At 35.6% G+C, this 12,882-nt stretch overlaps 1 long non-coding RNA gene across 1 annotated transcript; it reads left to right on the top strand.

The window, feature by feature from the left end:
• Window positions 1–600: 600 nt before the first annotated feature.
• Window positions 601–11,686, top strand: LOC140015658 (uncharacterized). The gene is made up of 3 exons (XR_011822290.1): window positions 601–781; window positions 10,410–10,463; window positions 11,099–11,686. It is a non-coding gene; the product is annotated as an uncharacterized lncRNA (long non-coding RNA).
• Window positions 11,687–12,882: the final 1,196 nt, after the last annotated feature.

The raw sequence follows: 12,882 nt of genomic DNA, 5'->3' as shown, positions 1-12,882 counted from the left end.
TTCAGGTCAACAGATTTTCCATTATACATGGGTCTTAACCCGACCCGCCAACCCGATTTTGACCTGATTGACATCCCTAGATGCGACGACTGTCATAAAAATGGGCTCACAATAGATTGTTGTTGGGAATTAATTGGGTATCCAACCAATTGGCAGTCGAAAGGAAAGACTAAATGTGATGACCTAGAAAAAAAAATTTTAAATTATTTTCTCACTTCCCAACTAGTTGCATTTCTATTTAAATTATATTTGTATAAAATTTGCATTCATTTAATGATTTACTTGTTAAGCGATAAATGAGTTTCTCATGTTTGCTTATTTTAACCTTCGAGCGTTTAATTTCTTGAAAATTGTTGATTTCGTGACTTATTAGTGAATTTGGCCAAAACCCTAGAAAAATACAAGTTAAGATATTAGTGAAGTTAAAAAAGATTTTTGGGAGTTAAAAGAAGATTAGAAAAGCTAAGGTATTAATAGCAAGAAACTTAAGTGGAAGACACTATTTGGACACTAGTCAAAGTTGACTTTAAAACCTTTCTTGTGGCTTGTATATTAGCTAAAAAGCAACCCAAAAAGCCTTCATTTTTCCCCATGGCTGGCCGAACCTTGAGAGGGAGAGAGAGGGAGATAAATTTCACTCTTCTTGAAAATTCTCGAAGACCCAAACTTCCCTTTCACCAAATCACTTGAACCCTTGGAAGATCTAGAAGGAAAAGGCTCCTAGGAGTGGATCTTATCATTTTCTTGGGTTAATTTTGCTAAAGATTGGAGCTTTGAAAAGGTAAGTGGCTAATCTACTTCATTCTTTTGCTTTTCAAGCAATTTTGCACTAAATCTTTGTAGATCTATGGTATTTTTGGAAAACCCATGGTGGGTTTGAAGGTTTTATCGGAATTTGGTACTAGCTACTTTAATGATCTTGGTATGCTTAGATCTTGATATATTTGGCTAGAATTTGATGGATTCTTGTCTCTTGAGATCCTAGAGCTAATGATTGATGAAATCCATGAGGATTTGAGTGTAATTTATGGTGGATTGTTGGTGAAAATTGGAGAATACATATGCTGAATTTTCTGTTTAGATGGCCAATTATCATGGGCAAATTTTCAGCTTTACCTTCGTTGAATTTGTGACGTATTTGTACACTTGTGCTGAATTTTTTTTTTAGGAAATTTGATGCTACTTGACTTTATATATGTTGGTTGGATTATGTTGAAAATTTTGTAAGAAAATGAAGTGGTGATGTGGGTTATCTAGTTGGAAAAAGTAGAGTTGCAAAAGTTGAAAAAATGGCCTAAGTTAGCCAAATTTGCGAGCCAAAAACTCCAACTTTAATTTTCTATTTTAAAAACTGTTTTGGATGGAATTTGGTTCAAGAGGTTCTATTGGACTTTGATTTTGGTATGTATAATGATTTTGGATCAAAATTGTGAAGTTAAAAAGAGGGGAAAGTAAGATTTCCTCCTAAGTTTAGGGGATGACAACTTTATGGATTGATTTGACTTTGGATCCTTGTTTAAATGAAGTTTTGGTCGGTTTAATTCAAGAAACCTTATTAGACTTTGATGCTTGTTTATAAGATGATTTTGGGATAAAAGCTACGAATGTAAATAATTGAAAAGTGGACTTTTGTTATGATTTGCTTGCCAGAAAACTTGTAGGAATGAAAAGCCTTGTTCAAACTTTTGAAATGCGTTTGCCCTAATGGAAGTTGTATTTTACTTGAATTGTCAATTTGAAAGCCTGAATGGGTTGAAGTGTCTAGGACATTAAAGTTGACTAATTTGAAAACAAAGTTTTCGTACTTAAGTGAATTGATTTGATGAATACTAAAGATTCACTTATATGTTGTAATTGTTTGCCAGGGCTGCAATCTAAGTATGCAGGCGATCCTTCTGTGGACGCTTAAGTGCTATTGGGTGAATATTCTAAGTGCATGGTAACACTATACAAATGCTTGATCTATTAATGAGTTTGAGAAAATGATATCACTATAAACTGTCATTCTTTTGAATTCGTTTATGAACGAGCGAGTGTGTACTTTATTGCGCTCGACCCTACTAAATTGTTATTACTATAAGCGAATGTGACATAATATTATTGATATATGGGGGCCCCAAAACTCAATGGCTAATTATTCGAGGTTGAGTCTGCAAGGGATTGGTCAACTCGATTAGCGAACTTTGGGTAATGTATATGTGTTGGATCCATATTATTATGCGTATACTCGATTAATACCAATTCTTAAAATTTTATTGGTGTACGGGCCCGGTAGGGAATGAAAGGTGGACGAAGTGGTGTGAAGTGGTGATTGTACATGGACATGAAAGTTGACGGATTGTCAACTATTTAAATTATTGATTGATCAAGTGTTTTCCAGTGCTCAGTATCCTTAATTATTAACATATCAATTTTAATGATGTGCTTATATGATACCTCTTATTTATGCTTCTTGTTGACTTAAAATGTAAAATTATTGCTTTCTTCAATTGCTTGTCTTTCTTAGACCTCACTGGACGCAAGCTCATACCTTTCCTTTTGTTTTCCTTAGCAGGGTTGATTCGTGATTTGGGGAATTAGCACTTAGTTTTTATTTTAGTTAGACTAAATGATTAGGGTACTATATTATTTTGAATGGGAATTGTAAACTTAAACTCTCTCTTGTATTTTACGTTATCTTGACAGACAACTATATGCATTAGTTGTATTTAGAGAATGTTGTGGTAAGGTTGGGGATTGAATTTGATTTTGTGGCTTGTTAACGAGTCCCGACGAGAGTTAAGTAGGCGGTCCACTGATACCTTAGGGTATGCCCTTGGGAGATGTGAGGTTGTCACAGTTGGTATCAGACCCTAAATTTCGGAGTAATCTGGGCCGAATAGAGAACTCTGTAGATATGAAGTAATAGGAGTGGTAGAATGACTTGTTAAGTTGTTTAAGTATTGACTTTTAAGTGCGGGGTTTAAACTTGGTAGGTAAGTCAAAATTACCGTTTGGATGGGAGTGTTTTTCAAATATAATAAAAATTTTTAAAAAGTACTCTAAAAGGTAATCTAAAAATTAGTTTAAATTTTTTAAAATTATAAAAAATATCTCAAAATATATTCTAGAAACTCTTCTACTCTTAAATATCCCAAAATATTTTCCAAAAATATTCCAAAATATAATCTAAAAACTCTGCTATAGTAAAATTTTTCAAAAACACCCTAAAAAACAGCTAATCCAAATGGAGAGTTCTGTTGTCATGTTAGACATTGAAGGAGGGAACAATGGTAATAAGGATCCAGCGAAACCACGTCGAGTCATTACTTATCGAGAGAGATTTGGGAGAGCTCTCCGGCATTGGGGACTTGGGCGTCAGATTCGGCCCTGTGATTGTTGGAGGATGTATTCGTATCCTGACCAAGTAGTCCTAGCAATAGATGATGAGAGGAGGAGGTTGGTTGGAGCTAACCGTAGGGCACAGACTGAGATTCAGAGGATGAAAGGCATCATGAGAATGCAGGCTGATAGGATTCAGGAGCTCCGGGAGAACATATTGATGGAGCAAGAGAGGACAAATGCTTTTAGAGAACAGTTGCAGGTAGTTAATTGCCGCCTTACTAGGGTGGTCAGAGAGGTTGGAGACTGAATTGGGGGTATCATTGAAGAGTGTAGAGCGCTACTCCATGGGATGATTGGCGCTAATGCACCTGTGGAGGATTAGGATGACGGAACCCCTAGAGAGGGAGATGTAGCTAGTTTTACTCATGAGAAAGAGTCTGCTGGCTCTGTTATGGACTAGGATAGCACACTTTGAAAGTCCTTCCTTTTTGTGTATAGGGAATAATCGATAGATAAGGCTTCTTTTGATATTTTTGTGTTCTTGATAAAGTTTGGATGCTGTATTTTATGTATTATGGCCTACCTCCCCTAACTTGAATAATCTTATGAACTCTTTTGGTCTGATGTACATGTCTTTGACTTGTTATCGTGAATGAAATGTTTATTTTACTTTTAATTGGTGTTATAGCTTGTACATGTAGTTAAATTTTATTTATGCATGTTTAGACTTGCATTAAAACCATGGATAGTCGGAGTCGAGATCGAAGTCATGGTCGGGAAAGTAAACAACTCCAAGAGTAGAGGGGTGATCAAGGATCTGCAGATGATCAAAATCGGGGGCCAAGGGCTGAAGTAAGTGACCAAGTGGCTATGGCCATCAACCGAATGACTGACCTCTTAGAAAGGATAGTGGATAGGCAGGGTCAAGAACTCGTAATTCAACCTAGGGGTCTTGAGGGAGGAGTAGACAGAGTTTTAGATCAATTCTAAAAAATTTTCTCACCTAAGTTTTTGGGAGGGCCTGACCCTGAGATAGCTAAGAGTTGGTTTGAAAGAATGGTCGATATCTTCGCTGTCCTAAATTATATTGAAGAGCGGCAAATGACCTTCGCCATTTTTCAATTTGAAGAAGCTGCTCGATCTTGGTGGAGTGTTTTGAGAATTAAGTGGAAGAGAAATCATACTCCTTGGACTTGGGCAAATTACATGAGAGAGTTTAATGAGAAGTGCCTTCCTCCTTTGATTCAAGAAGAAAGAGAGGATGACTTTATAAGACTTCGACAAGGCAATTTAAGTATGGCGGAATATGAGACTCAATTTACTAGACTCTCAAAATTTGCTCCAGAATTGGTTATGACTAATCGGAAAAGGGTAAGGAGATTTGTACTAGAGCTAAATGTGGAGATCCAGGAAGCTTTAGCAGCAACTCAGATTGATACCTTCGTCGGGGCATTAGAAAAGGCTCAGGGGGTTGAGAGTACAAGGCTTCAAGTCAAAACCTTTCAAGCGAGAAAAAAAGAATATGTCGAGTGACACATTAGGGCAAACCAATAAGAGCATGCCACCTCCTAAAACTGGCAGAGGGACCGGCGGAGTTAGAATGTTAGAACTACCTATAATGACTCCAACGAGAATTGGCCAAAGTGGTCCGGGACAGTCAAAGAATACCTTACAAGGAGGCCAGGGAGTGACCCCTCATGCATCCTGTGGTTATTGCGAAAAGTCGGGTTATGTTGAGAGCAATTGTTGGAGGAAAGGAAAAAAAATGTTTACATTGTGGAAATGCCGAGCATTAGATTTCTAGTCTTATGTCTTCAGAAGGAAGTAGCACTCAACAATTGGATAAACCTGCTACTAAACCAACGAGTTCAGGAAGGGGTAGACCTAAAGTGCCGACTAGAATTTATGCCTTGGATCATCAACAAATCCCTGGCTTGACTGAGATTATAGAAGGTACGATCTCTGTGTTTCCATCGCTTAGCTAAAGTTTTAATAAACCCTGGTGCGACTCATTCATTTGTGGAACCTGAATTTATTAGTGGAGTAGATGTAAATCTGTTAAATTGCCTTATAATTTGAAAGTTAGAACACCCACGAGAATCAATGCTTGATCTCTAACCTGGTATATAGAAATTGCGAGATTTGGATTGGGAAGCGTAAGTTGTTGGCTGACCTAATAAGTTTACCGATTAAATGATATGATGTCATTTTGGGGATGGATTAGCTAGTTCAATATCATGCTCGGTTGGATTGAAGATGAAAGTTGTGGAATTGTGCATTCCGAGGAAAGCAATACTAAGGTTGGAAGTGAAAGGAAAGTTAGCCTCGTCAGCTGTTATTTCAGGGATTCAAACTAGGAAATTGCTAAGTAAAGAGGCTCGAGGGTATCTAGCCTTCCTAATTAGTATCCCAGGAGAACAAGTAAAGTTGAAAGATGTACCAATAGTGAAAGATTTTTTTGATGTCTTTTCTAAAGAGTTGGTCTCATTACCACCTAGAGAGATGTGGAGTTTAAAATCAACTTGCTGCCAGGGACTGTGCCTATTTCTAAAACTCCTTATAGGATGGCACCAGTCGAGTTAAAAGAATTGAAGTTACAATTACAAGATTTACTGGAGCAAAAATTTATACATGAGAGTGATTCGCCTTGGAGAGCTCCAGTCTTATTTGTGAAGAAGAAAGATGGGAGTTTGAGCATGTGCATCGATTATCGAGAGTTGAATGATATTATTATTAAAAATAAGGATCTTTTATCTCACATAGATGAATTGTTTGATCAATTACAAGGAGCTGTGGTGTTTTCTAAGTTGGATATTAGACAAAGATACTATCAACTAAGGATCATAGAAGAGAATGTACCCAAAACTGCTTTTAATTCTAAATACGGGCATTTCGAATTTTTAGTGATGTCTTTTGGATTGACTAATGCCTCAACAAATTTTATGGATCTAATGTATCAAATTTTTAAAGCTTATCTGGATCAGTTTATAGTGATTTTTATTGATAATATTTTGGTATACTCGAAAATAGAGGAAGACCATGAATACTATTTGAGAATAGTACTGCAAACTCTAAACGAACATCAGTTGTATGTTAAATTTAGCAAATATGAGTTTTGATTGATTGAAATATCCTTTCTTGGGCATGTAATTTCTAAGGATGGAATAACTGTGGACCCAGCGAAGGTGAATGCAGTATTTAAGTGGAAACAATCAAAAAATTTCACAGAGGTTCGTAGTTTCTTGAGTTTAGCAGGTTGCTACCATCGATTTATCCCAAATTTTTTTAAAATTTCCAGGCCAATGTCTGAGTTAACCAAGAAAAATATCAAGTTTATCTGGAGTGCCAAGTATGAGGCTAATTTTCATAAATTGAAGAAGCAGTTGAATAGTGAATCGATTTTGATTTTGTCAAGTGGAAAAGATGATTTCACAGTGTATACAGATATATCGAAAGAAGGGTTAGGAGGTGTAATGATGCAAAAAGGAAAAGTAATAACTTATGCCTCTAGGAAATTAAAATCCCACGAGCAAAATTATCTGACTCATGATTTAGAGAGAGCCGTGGTGATTTTTGTCCTTAAGAAGTTAATACATTATTTATATAGGGTAACCTTTGACGTGTATACAGACTATAAAAGTTTTAAATATTTGTTTTCCTAAAAAGAGTTGAATTTGAGACAACGTCGGTGGATGAAATTTTTTAGAGGACTATGATTGTACTATTAATTATCACCCGGGAAAGGCTAATGTAGTAGTAGATGCACTAAGTCGAAAAGTTCAGATAGTCGGGTTTATGATTAAGGAATGGCAATTATCAGAAAGGAATAGTGAGTGAAATTCTCAAATTGAACATCAAAAAGTAATTTGTGGGAATATAGTTGTGAGGTCTATTTTGTTGGAACGTATTAAGGAAACTCAAAAGGGCCATGTGGTTTATAAGTGGAGTGAGAAAGTACAAAGAAGAAAACTTTTAGAATTTTGCTTGGGATCTGACAGAGTTTTAAGGTTTAGAAATTGAGTAGTGATACCAACGATGATGGAATAAAAAGGAAAATTTGAGAAAAAACTCACCGTTCAAAGTATTCAATACATCTTGGAAGTAATAAAATGTGCAAAAACTTGAAAAAATTATATTGATGGGTTAATAGAAAGAGAAAAATAGTATGGTTCATTCAGACCTGCCTTATTTGTCTGTAGGTGAAGGCAAAACACCAAAAATCCTCAAGATTACTGTAGCCGTTAGAAATACTTGAATGGAAATGGGAGCACATTACTATGAATTTCGTGTCGAAGTTACCGAGGACAAAAATGGATTTTGATGTAATTTGGGTGATAGTCGACCGTTTAACTAAGACTGCTCATTTCTTGTCGATTAACATGAAGTGTCCTTTGGAGAAATTAGCTAAACTCTACTCGGATGAAATTGTGAGGTTACATGGGGTGCCAGTAAATATAGTGTCAGATAGAGATCCCAAATTTGTATTTCGGTTCTGGCAAAAGGTACAAGAAACTTTGGGAATTAAGTTGAATTTTAGCATTACTTACCACGCTCAGATCGATGGACAATCGGAAAGGACTATTCAAACACTTGAGGATATGTTGAGAACTTGCGTTTTGGATTTTAGAAAAAGTTGGGGGCAATACCTAACATTGGTAGAGTTTGCCTATAATAATAGCTATCACTCGACTATCCAAATGGCTCTATATGAGACTCTTTATGGGAAGAAATGCCATTCCCCAATTTATTGAGAAGAAGTAGGGGAAAGAAAAATAGTGGATCCAACAACATTACTGTGGATTGAAAATGCTTATGAGAAGATAAAAATTATACGCCAAAGGATTCAAGCAGCTCAGAGTTAGCAGAAAAGCTATGCAGATAAATGGAGAAAATACTTGAAATTTGAAATTGGGGATAGGGCTTTCCTTAAAATTACACCATTGAAAACTAATACCATGACAGGAAAAGGGAAGAAACTCAAGCTGAGGTATGTGGGACTGTTTAAGATTTTACAATGAGTGGGAAGCGTAGCATATCACTTGGAGTTGCCTTTAAGTCTTTTTAGAATCCATGATGTTTTCCATGTCTCCCTACTTAAGAAGTACCACTCAGATCCAACTCATGTACTCCAACCTGAAGACATAGAGATTGACAAGTCATTGACTTATAAGGAACATTCAGTACAACTTTTGGATCGGGAAATGAAAGAGTTAAGAAGGAAGAAAATTCCATTGGTGAAAGTTCTGTGGAGAAACCATGGAATAAAAGAAGTGACTCGGGAGATGGAGGAGAAAATGCAGAAGAACTATCTAGATCTGTTCGTTAGGTCAGGTGAGAATTTGGAGAACGAAATTCTTTTAAGGGGGAGAGAATGTGGTGATGACTTAGGAAAAAATTTTTTTTTAAATTATTTTCTCACTTCCCAACTAGTTGCACTTCTATTTAAATTATATTTGTATAAATTTTGCATTCATTTAGTGATTTACTTGTTAAGTAATAAATGAGTTTCTCTTGTTTTCTTATTTTAACTTTCGAGTGTTTAATTTCTTGAAAATTGTTGATTTCACGACTTATTAGTGAATTTGGTCAAAACCTTAGAAGAATATGAGTTAAGATATTAGTGAAATTAAGAAAAATTTATGAGAGTTAAGAGAAAGTTAGAAAAACTAAGGGATTAATAGCAAGAAACTTAAGTGGAAGATACTATTTGGACACTAGTCAAAGTTGACTCTAAAAACCTTTCTTATGGCTTGTCTATTAGCTAAAAAGCAACCAAAAAAGCCTTTATTTTTCCTCTTGGCTGGCTGAACCTTGAGGGGGAGGGAGGGAGGGAGGGAGAGAGAGAGAGAGAAATTTCACTCTTCTTGAAAATTGTTGAAGATCCAAATTTTCCTGTCACCAAACTACTTGAACCCTTGGAAGATCTTGAAGGAAAAGGCTCCTAGGTATGGATCTTGCTATTTTCTTGGGCTAATTTTGCTAAAGATTGGAGCTTTGAAGAGATAAATGGCTAATCTACTTCATTCTTTTGCTTTTCAAGCAATTTTGGACTAGATCTTGGTAGATCTATGGTATTTATGAAAAACCCATGGTGGGTTTTAAGGTTTTATGAGAATTTGGTACTAGGTACTTGAATGATCTTGGTATGCTTAGATCTTGATATATTTGGCTAGAATTTGATGGATTCTTGTCTCTTGAGATCTTAGGGTTGATAATTGATGAAATCTATGAGGATTTGAGTGTGATTTATGGTGGATTGTTGGTGAAAATTGGAGTATATATATGCTGAAATTTCTGTTTAGATGGCGAATTATCATGGGCAAATTTTCATCTTTACTTTCCTTGAATTTGTGGTTTGTTTGTACACTTGTGCTAAATTTATTTTAGAAAATTTGATGCTACTTGACTCTATGTATGTTGGTTGGATTATGTTGAAAAATTTGTAAGAAAATGAAGTGGTGATGTGGGTTATCTAGTTGAAAAAAGTAAAGTTGCAAAAGTTGAAAAAATGGCCTAAGTTGGCCAAATTTGTGAGCCAAAAATTCCAACTTTAATTTTCTATTTTAAAAACTATTTTAGGTGGAATTTAACTCAAAAGAATCTATTGGAATTTGATTTTGGTATGTATAATGATTTTGGATCAAAATTTTGAAGTTAAAAAGAGGGAAAAGTAAGATTTCCTCCAAAGTTTAGGGGCTGACAACTTTATGGATTGATTTGACTTTGGATCCTTGTATTATTGAAGTTTTGGTCGGTATAATTCAAGAAACCTTATTAAATTTTGATCATTGTTTGTAAGATAATTTTGGGACAAAAGCTATGAATGTAAGTAATTGAAAAGTGGACTTTTATTATGATTTTTTTGCTAAAAAACTTGTAGGAGTGAAAAATCTTGTTCAAACTTTTGAAATGCTTTTACCCTAATGGGAAGTTGTATTTTACTTGATTTGTCGATTTGAAAACCTGAATGGATTGAAGTGTTTAGAACACTACGATTGACTAATTTGAAAACAAAGCTTTTGTGCTTAAGTGAATTGATTTGGAGAACGCTAATGGTTCACTTATATGTTGTAATTGTTTGCCAGGGCTGCAATCTGAGTGTGCAGGCGATCCTTCTGTGAATGCTTAAGTGCTATTGGGTAAGTATTCTAAGTGCATGATAGCACTATACAAATGCTTGATATGTTAATGAGTTTGAGAAAATGATATGACTATGAACTGTCATTCTTTTGAACTCGTTTATGAACGGGTAAGTGTGTATTTTATCGCAATCGACCCTACTGAGTTGTTATTGCTATAAGTAAATGGGACATGATATTATTGAAATATGGGGGCCCCAAAACTCAATGGCTAGTTATTCGAGGTTGAATCTGCAAGGGATTGGTCAACTCGATTAGCGAACCTTGGGTAATGTATATGTGTTGGATCCATACTGTTATGGGTATACTCGATTAATACCAATTCTTGAAATTTTGTTGGTATGCGGGCCCGATAGGGAGTGAAAGGTGGATGAAGTGATGTGAGGTGGTGATTGTACATGGACATGAAAGTTGATGGAGTGTCAACTACTTGAATTACTGATTGATCAAGTGTTTGTCAGTGCTCAATATCCTTAATGATTGACATATCGATTTTAATGATGTGCTTATATGATACCTCTTGTTTTTGCTTCTTGTTGACTTAAAATGTAAAATTATTGCTTTCTTAAATTGCATGTCTTTCTTAGACCTCACTGAGCCCAAGTTCACACATTTCTTTTTGTTTTCCTTAGCAGGGTTGGTTTGTGATTCGGGGAATTAGCACTTAACTTTTATTTTAGTTAGACTAAGTGTACGCAATAAAATTTCAAGTCTGCAAAATGACAAGAAAAATACACGACAAATATAATATATAAATTTAAAAAAATATATGAGTACAATCTCTGGCATTTTCTCGAACTTGTAAAGAACTTCCTTCGATTCTTCTCCTCGAACGCCAATCCAAGGACTTCGCAGCTTATTTTTGGATTCACCACCGATTCTTTCAAATCTTGATATGAGAGATTTGAAGAACTTTAGAAGATATTTGAGGATTCAAGTCTTGATATATGGGAGACTTGAAGAGATTTGAAGATCCAGACCTTTGTAGCTTGGAGCTTCAGTGCTTTGAGCGTATGGGATGCCTCTTGGTGTGTGTGTGTGTCTCTGTCTATGTCGACTTGGCAGAGAGACCCCTATTTATAGTTGTGGTATGAGGTAGAGATTGAAAACATGTATATCACTCTACTTGCCTTGCAAGACGTGCAGTCATGTAGGACTGTGTTAGTTAAATATTATCTCTTCATTTTGTACTTACTAATAAAGAGATAATACCAATAACTAATTCCTTGATTGGTTAAACTTGTAAGGACACGTGACGTGGCGTCATTTGATTGGACAACCTATTGTAGTATATAAGAGGTATATATGGATTAAACGACTCCAAATATTATCTCTTTAATAAGAACTAAATACATAGATATCCATCCAAAATTATGTCAAGTCATATAGACATGTGACATAATTCGATTTGGTTGGTGGAGATATCCCTGCAATTTGAATTGATTTGAAACACCTCCACATGACACGTGGTAAGATATAATTGGCTATTTAATAACCAAGTTTTCCAAGTGTACATGACATATGGCAATACCCAATTGGATAAAAATAAGTCATAAAAATGATTTACAGACCAATGGTAGTTTTTAAAATTTAATTAAAATTCCATTGTCTACAAATGCCCCATCGAAACTTGTTTACGAATGCTGAGGACCGAAGCAAGATTTGAACGGACAAATTTCGACATTCTTTTTTTTCCCAATTTGATTTGAGTGCCGCAAGGCTGAGACTTAAGCATCAATATAGCCACAGGTCTTGATTAATTCACTTGAACCTCACATTTTATATGGATTCATAGTCACGGGTCTTGATTAAGCCATACCACGTAGCCATGCAAAATATTTAAATCCCACCACCGTCCCAATCATCAAATGTATGTAAAGTCCCGTAAGTTCCGAGGCCAGATTCCAAGTAGCATGTGAATTCCAAGTAACATTTGATGATGATTAGGAACCTAAGAGATATGCATAGGAAAGTCCCGAGGCCAAATTCTATGTAGTATTTGAATTCCAAATACTATCCGATGTTGATGATTACTAGGAAAGTTCTGCGGCCAAATATGTAGTATTCATTTTGTTAGTCTATCATTCGCACAAGACCTCTTGTCCTTTGTGAATTCAATCTCTTGGGAACTTGGGAAATGTTTCGGTGCTGACTCTTATAGGTAAGAGATCAACTTTCAAAAGGAAACTATGTTTGGATGAACCAATCCCAAGTTTATTAATTGAACTTCCGTTAGGAGCAGAAACCATTCAGATTAGAACTTTCTTCAACCTGAATTCTCCTTTGAACGTGGTGTACTTTGGGTATAATTTGCGACAAACCCGTGTCTTGCAATCCCATAATTGGACTGAACTCAAGGTTTTTACAAATTTCCTGGCAATGGCTCAATCATATAAGATGGCCATGCAAAATGCCATGA

The sequence above is a fragment of the Coffea arabica genome, chromosome 10c, assembly GCF_036785885.1.
Source record: "Coffea arabica cultivar ET-39 chromosome 10c, Coffea Arabica ET-39 HiFi, whole genome shotgun sequence".
NCBI lineage: Eukaryota > Viridiplantae > Streptophyta > Magnoliopsida > Gentianales > Rubiaceae > Coffea > Coffea arabica.
Note: the sequence above shows the minus strand (reverse complement) of the source record. Positions and strands in the feature narration are given on the sequence as shown.